Raw genomic sequence first — 8195 nt, 5'->3', positions numbered from 1 at the left:
AGGTCGTGGACGCAGCAGCCCTAATACCTCACTCTGGCTTCTCTTCAATAAGTACTTCCCTCCTTCAACCCAGCCATTCCCTTGCTACCTTTGCAATGGACACCTTTGTTTAAAAGAGGAAAAGAGAATGAAAACGAGAAAAGGAAAAGCAAAGCACGGGTGGGTGGGTCATGGGAAGAGTTGTCCAAGCGGCTTCGTTTGCCTTGGGGCACTCACGCAGGACGACCAGCCTGGGTGTGCCTCTTACCTGCCCCTCAGCCCCAGCTCCCGCCTGGGCCCAGCGCTTTAACAGTCTCTCCATCCCTTCCTCTCCTCTCCCACAACCTGTCCTCTTGTCCTGGGCAAGCCTGGAGGGAGAAGGCCTTTGCCTGGAAAGCAGCAGCAGATTAAGAGTTGGTCTTCCAGGGGTGCCTGGGAGAGCTGCTGAGCCCCTGACCCTGGATGCAGAAGATCACTTGATTAAATTGCAGCGCTCTTCATGTCCAGGCTCTGGCAAGTGAGGGGATCCTTAACCACACAGGGCTGTTTAATTAGACAGCGGCGGTTGGGGAAGGCTCCTCCAAAGCCCTTCCTTTCCTCCCTGGCTCCTGGTGTAGAGGACAGAAATCAGGAACGGTGCACCTGCCTAGAATCTGGAGAAGGAATGTGAGTTTCTTATCCCGAGTTTCACCCAGAAAGCGAGTTGCAACCTGCCACCAAATGGCCGGCTGGTCTCCTTAAGGAATGGCGGCACATTGAGGGCTCAGTCTCGGTCTCTGCTGCTGGTTGTGGGACAATGATTAGGGGCACTCTCTAGATCAGCCGTTGTGAGAGGCAGCCCTGCTGTTGGGCTTACAGAGAAACTCCAGCCCTTCCGCAGTGGCTGGTGCCATCATGGGTCCATTGCACCATGGAGAGAAGTTGGCTGACCTCTGCCACGTGGTTGCACTCCCCCTGTGCAGTGCCCTGGTGGTGTGGACATGAGGCACAGGGCTCCACACACTTCCCAGGCACTCCCTTAGGTACCTCTTCTCCATACTTCGTGTCTCACTTTCCAATCATACTCTGCCAGAGTCCCTGACCAATTAGCCAAGCCATTTACCACTGCCCAGGACTCCTTGAACACCTGTATCTCAGGCTATTTCTCCCTCTGCAAAGTAGACAACCTAGCATACTGCTCACTGGGAGGATTTCCCCTCATCACTGTCCCTAGGGCCATCCTGAGTGAGGCTGCATTTTTCCTAGCACCAACTTAATGAGATGACCCATGGAGGAATTGGGTCTGAGTGTTGTCCTCTGTCAGTCAGTCACAGGGAGCCCCACTGCCCACCAGGTCCTGAATGCATCATTGCATGGAATTGCTGCTGTGCCTACCTGGCCTCATGACTTGGTGGGTCTGACAATACTCAGCTCATGATAGGCAGCTCTGGTCACACAGGCGCTTCATGTCCTATGGTCAGGTTTTAAGGCCCTGCCAAGGTCCAGCAGCATGGCAGCAGATGTTCTTTGAGTGGTGAGTGGCTCTGCCTCAGAAAGTACAGCCTTGCTCCAGCCCTTGATGGCCCTGTGCTGGGACCTTTCTGCCGGGGTTTCCCAATGGCTCCACATAGCATCCTGACTTACCACAGACAGGTCCCTCCAGCGCCATGAGGTTGGCTGGCTCTTATGGCTCTAGTAGCAGAGCAGCTTGCACCGCAGCCTGGCCCTTCTGCTCAAGACTGATCTTGCCTGTGCATCCCAAGGCCTGCTTGATTAGACACTCTACCAATTTGGTGACCTACCCAGCATTACGTCAAATAAGTCCCTTTTCTTGCTAAAGTCAGAGTAAGTTTCTTCTTGCAATCAGAAAATCCTGACAATTACAAAGCCGTGGGAGGGTGTGGGAGAAGAAGGACATCAGAGACAGTCAGCTGATCCAAGGGCAGTTACTTTGATCTGAACTTGGCAATGAGGAGAGGATGGTGCAGCCAGGCTGAAGCAGAACATTGTGCTCATGAAACAGACATGGCAAAGGCTGTCACCACCATGATCCCCAGAGCCATCGTAGCATTCTTTAACCCGAAGAAAGCATACCCAGGTGAGTCTGGCCCATATTCTTATCTGGAAGGGTCCTATCTTGAGTCTATATTGATGAAGTCCCTGCAGGCCCTGAAGCTTGGACTGCTGAGGACACCATGATACCACATGGAAGGGTTCCCCTCTAACCCACCCTGGAGAGCTGCAAAGAGGCCATAGTATGCTTACAAGCAGGGCACACATAAGAGTCCACTCTTCTGACTACAGGCGTCCCTCTGTGTCCCCAGGGATTAGTTCCAGGATCATCCCCCACCCACCACAGATACCAGAATCCTGCGATGCTCCAGTCCCTCCTATAAAATGGTGTGGTATTACGTATAACCTGCACACATCCTCCTGTATACTTTAAATCACTCTAGATTACTCATCATGTCTAATGCAATGGAAATGCTATGTTGTCATACTGTACTGGTTTTTATTTTTTATTTATTTTTGAGTCAGAGTCTCACTCTGTTACCCAGGCTAGAGTGCCATGCTGTCAGCCTAGCTCACAGCAACCTCAAACTCCTGGGCTCAAGCAATCCTACTGCCTCAGCCTCCCAAGTAGCTGGGACTACAGGCATGCGCCACCATGCCCAGCTAATTTTTCCTATATATATTTTCAGTTGGGCAATTAATTTCTTTCTATTTTTAGTAGACGGGGTCTCACTCTTGCTCAGGCTGGTCTCAAACTCCTGAGCTCAAACAATCCTCCCGCCTCGGCCTCCCAGAGTGCTAGGATTACAGGCGTGAGCCACCGCACCCAGCCCATTTACCCATTTTCTTGTTGAAGGGTACTTGGGTTGTGTCCAGGTTTTTGTTGTTGCCGTTACTAAATAGCATTGCTGTGAACATTTGTGTCCATGTCTGCTAGCGCAACATATACAAGTCTGTCTTGTGTATATGCCCAAAAGTAGGACTTCTGGGCATAAGAACAGCAAGTGTTCAACTCTACAAGAAAGGCCTAATTGTTTTCCAAAGTGGTTCTACCAATTACACTCCCACGATCAGTGTATGAAAGGTCCTTTTGATCTACATCTTCTTCAACCCTTGGTGTTTTCAGACTTCTTCATTTCTGGCCGAGTGACGGGTGTGAAGTGGTATCCCGATGTGGTCTCGCATCTCCCTGAGTACTACCAAGCCTGATCTTTTCTTCAGTGTTTTCTTGACCGTATGTGTTTTCTCTTCTATGTTTTGCCTGACATTGTCTTTTGCCCATTTTTATATTATTTTCTTTCTCCTTTTGATTGTTGATTTGTAGGAATTCTTTACATATTCTGGGTGCTAATCCTTTGCCAGTTATGTGTATCAAAATGGTTTTTTTGTCTCTCTCATTTGTAGCTTGCCTTTTTACTTTCTTTAAGGAGTCTTTGGTAAAAAGAAGGTCCTAATTCTAGTGTTAAATTCACCTCTTTTTTTTTAAAGGATTAATGCTTTTTATATCTGGTTTAAAAAAATCCTTTCCTACTCCAAGGTCAAAAAGCTACTCCTGTACATTTTCTTTTAAGAATTTTAAGTTTCCTTTTTGACATTTAAATCCTTAATCTGTCTGGAAATTATTTTTGTGTAAGATGTGATGGAGGGCTGGGTTTCATTTTCCTCCTTATGAATCACCTCCATTTCCTTCTCCATTCATTTAGTAATTCCTTTCCTCACTAATCTGCACTGCCACCTTGTCACATATTCAAGGTCCATCTCTCTGGGGTCTCTTCTTCGAGCTCTCTATCTTGTCCACTGGCAGGCTTTGTTACTTCCGTGATTCGCCTTATTTGCTGGGCAAGCCCCTCACGAATTTTCTTCCTGGGTGCATGACTAAGTCTTGACCTCTGCTCTGCCACGTACATTTTAGAATTAACTTTTCAATTTCAAATAAGTCTTGTGGGATTTTGACTGGAATAGCGTTGAGTCTGTAGCTCAATCTGGGGACAATCAACACTGTCCTATCAACTACTATAGGATATCTCTTCATCTATTTAGGTCTTTAAAAATATATTTATGATTTTCTGCACACCTTTCATTTTACTTATTTTTGAGTATTTTAAACTTTTTGTTGCTATTGAAAATGAGGTCTTTTTATAAAAGTACATTTCCTAAATTTTTGCGGGTGGCATATATAGGCATACAAATGGTTTTCTTGTGTTCGTGATTATGTCTAATAACCTTGCTAAACTCTCTTATTCTAATAAATTTGTCTTTATATCCCTTTTGGATTTTTTTTCGCAGATCACTTCATCTGAAATAATGACAAATTTATTTCCACCTTTCTAATCTTTGTGGCTTCAATTTCTTTTCTTGCCATACTGCCCTGGCTAGAGCTGCCAGGGCAATTGAGGTGGTGCAAATGGGCTTGAGTGCTTTGTTCTTTTTTTTTCTTTTTCTTTTTTTTGCAATCACTCAAGGGGAGGTTTATTTTCTGGCTAGCCAGGGTCCAAGCCCCAGAAGAGTGCTTTGTTCTTTTTTTTTTTTTTTTTTTTATTTTGGCATATTATGGGGGTACAGATTTTAAGGTTTCAATAAATGCCCATATCCCCCCCTCCCCCCAAAAGTCTGAGTCTCCATCATGACCATCCCCCAGATGGTGCACATCTCACTCACTATGTATGTATATACCCGCCCCCCTCCCCCCTCCCACCTGCCCAATACCCTATTACTGTAGCACCTATGTGTCCACTTAGGTGCTACTCAGTTAATACCAGTTTGCTGGAGAATATATCTGGTGCTTGTTTTTCCATTCTTGGGATACTTCACTTAGTAGTATGGGTTCCAGCTCTAACCAGGAAAATATAAGGTGTGCTATATCACCATTGTTTCTTAGAGCTGAATAGTACTCCATGGTGTACATATACCACATTTTATTAATCCATTCTTGGATTGATGGGCACTTGGGCTGTTTCCACAGCCTTGCAATTATGAATTGTGCTGCTATAAACATTCGAGTGCAGGTGTCTTTTTTGTAGAGTGTCACTGGATCATTTGGGTAGATGCCCAGCAATGGGATTGCTGGATCAAATGGTAGATTCACTTGTATCGCTTTAAGGTATCTCCATATTGCTTTCCACAGAGGTTGAACTAGTTTGCAGTCCCACCAGCAGTGTAGGAGTGTTCCTCTCTCTCCGCAACCACGCCAGCATTTATTGTTTGGAGATTTTTTGATAAAGGCCATTCTCACTGGGGTTAAGTGATATCTCATTGTGGTTTTGATTTGCATTTCCCTGATGATGAGTGCTTTGTTCTTGATGTCCAAGAAGATGCTTCTAACATTTCCCTGTTAATACAATTATGTATGTATTTTATCAAGTCTAGGAAGTTCTCTTTTAATCCCAGCTTATTAAGAGTCTTTGTTATGAATAAGCATTGAATTTTATCAAATGCTTTTTTTGCACCAAATGAGATGACCATTGTGTTTCTCCTTTAATCAGTTACTGTGTTGAAAGACATTTATATACATTCTAATAATAAATCATCCTTGCATTACTGACATTTGCTGAACTTGGTCATAATTGGTTATTTTCCTTTATACACCACTGGATTTGGTTTGCTAAGATTTTTTTTTTATTTCGGCATATTATGGGGGTACAGATTTTAAGGTTTCAATAAATGCCCTTTCCCCCCTACCCCCAAAAGTCTGAGTTTCCAGCATGACCATCCCCCAGATGGTGCACGTCTCACTCATTATGTATGTATATACCCGTCCCCCTCCCGCCTCCCACCTGCCCAATACCCTATTACTGTAGTTCCTATGTGTCCACTTAGGTGATGCTCAGTTAATACCAGTTTGCTGGTGAGTCTATGTGGTGCTTGTTTTTCCATTCTTGGGATACTTCACTTAGTAGTTAGGGTTCCAGCTCTAACCAGGAAAATATAAGATGTGCTATATCACTGTTATTTCTTAGAGCTGAATAGTACTCCATGGTATACATATGCCACATTTTATTAATCCATTCTTGGATTGATGGGCACATGGGCTGTTTCCACAGCCTTGTAATTATGAATTGTGCTGCTATAAACATTCGAGTGCAGGTGCCTTTTTTGTAGAGTGTCATTGGATCTTTTGGGTAGATGCCCAGTAATGGGATTGCTGGATCAAATGGTAGATCCACTTATATCTCTTTAAGGTATCTCCATATTGCTTTCCACAGAGGTTGAACTAGTTTGCAGTCCCACCAGCAGTGTAGGAGTGTTCCTCTCTCTCCACATCCACGCCAACATTTATTGTTTGGAGACTTTGATAAAGGCCATTCTCACTGGAGTTAAGTGATATCTCATTGTGGTTTTGATTTGCATTTCCCTGATGATTAGAGATGTTGAGCATTTTTTCATATGTTTGTTGGCCATTCTCCTATCTTCTTTATAAAAGTTTGTGTTCAAGTCCTTTGCCCACTTTTTAGTAGGGTTATTTGATTTTTTCTTGCTGATTTTCGTGAGTTCTAAGTATATTCTAGTTATCAGTCCCTTATCGGATGTATAGGATGCAAACATTTTCTCCCATTCTGTAGGTTGTCTGTTTACTTTCATGACTATTTCTTTGGCTGTGCAGAAGCTTTTTAGTTTGATCATGTCCCATTTATTTATTTTTGTTGCTGCTGTGATTGCCTTTGGGGACTTCTTCATAAACTCTTTGCCTAGGCCGATATCTAGGAGAGTGTTTCCAACATTTTCCTCTAGAATTCTAATAGTTTCATACCTTAGGTTTAAGTCTGTTATCCAGCGTGAGTTGATATTTGTGAGAGGTGAAAGGTGTGGGTCCTGCTTTAGCCTTCTACAAGTGGCTATCCAGTTTTCCCAGCACCATTTATTGAAAAGGGATTCTTTTTCCCAGCGTATGTTTTTGTCTACTTTGTCAAAGATTAGATGGCTATATGAGGATGGTTTTATATCAGGATTTTCAGATCTGTTCCACTGGTCAATACTCCTATTTTTGTGCCTATCCAAGATTGATTAAATTACTACAGCTTTGTAATATAGTTTGATATCTGGCATATTAATACCTCCCATTTTGTTTTTGTTGCCTAGAATTGCTCTTGATATTCAGGGTCTTCTTTGGTTCCATACGAAGCGTACAATTATTTTTTCTATATCTGTGAAGAATGCTGATGGGATTTTAATAGGTATTGCATTGAATCTGTAGATCAGTTTGGGTAGTATAGACTTTTTAATGATGTTGAGTCTGCCAATCTATGAGCATGGTATGGATTTCCATCTGTTTACATCCTCTGCTATTTCCTTCCTCAGTGTTTCATAGTTCTCCTAGTAGAGGTCTTTTACCTCCTTGGTTAAGTATATTCCTAGGTACTTTAATTTCTTTGTTGTTATTGTGAAGGGAATTGAGTCTTTGATTTGGTTCTTAATTTGATTGTTGTTGGCGTATATGAATGCCTCTGATTTCTGTGTATTGATTTTGTATCCTGAGACTTTACCAAATTCATTGATCAGTTCCAGGAGTTTCTTGGTTGAATCTTTGGGGTTTTCTAAATATAATAACATATCATCAGCAAACAGTGAATGTTTGATCTCTTCTGCCCCTATTTGGATACCTTTAATTCCACTTTCCTGTCTGATTGCTGTATCCAGGACTTCCAGCACTATGTTGAACAGAAGTGGAGATAGTGGGCAGCCTTGTCTGGTTCCAGTTCTAAGTGGGAATGCTTTCAATTTTTCCCCATTCAGTATGCTGTTGGCTATGGGTCTATCATATATGGCTTGTATCATTTTTTAGGTATGTCCCTTCTATGCCTATTTTATAAAGTGTTCGTATCATGAAAGGGTGTTGAATTTTGTCAAAATCTTTTTCTGCATCTATTGAAAGAATCATGTGGTCTTTGTTTTTGCTTCTGTTTATGTGGTGAATTGCATTTATAGATTTGCGTATGTTGAACCATCCCTGCATCCCTGGGATGAAGCCCACTTGGTCGTGATGGATTATTTTTTTGATAAGTGTCTGGATTTGGTTAGCTAAGATTTTGTTGAAAATTTTTGCATCTATATTCATTAGGGATATTGGTCTGTAGTTTTCTTTTTTTGTTGCATCCTTTCCTGGTTTTGGTATCAGAGTAATATTCGCTTCATAAAAGGTGTCGGGGAGGTTTCCGTTCTTCTCGATGTTGTGGAATAGTTTCTGCAAGATAGATACTAGTTCTTCTTTGTAAGTGTGGTAAAATTTG

The sequence above is a fragment of the Microcebus murinus genome, unplaced genomic scaffold (assembly GCF_040939455.1).
Source record: "Microcebus murinus isolate Inina unplaced genomic scaffold, M.murinus_Inina_mat1.0 scaf003_hap2_Mmur4.0, whole genome shotgun sequence".
Lineage (NCBI taxonomy): Eukaryota > Metazoa > Chordata > Mammalia > Primates > Cheirogaleidae > Microcebus > Microcebus murinus.
This window is presented reverse-complemented; position numbering follows the sequence as displayed.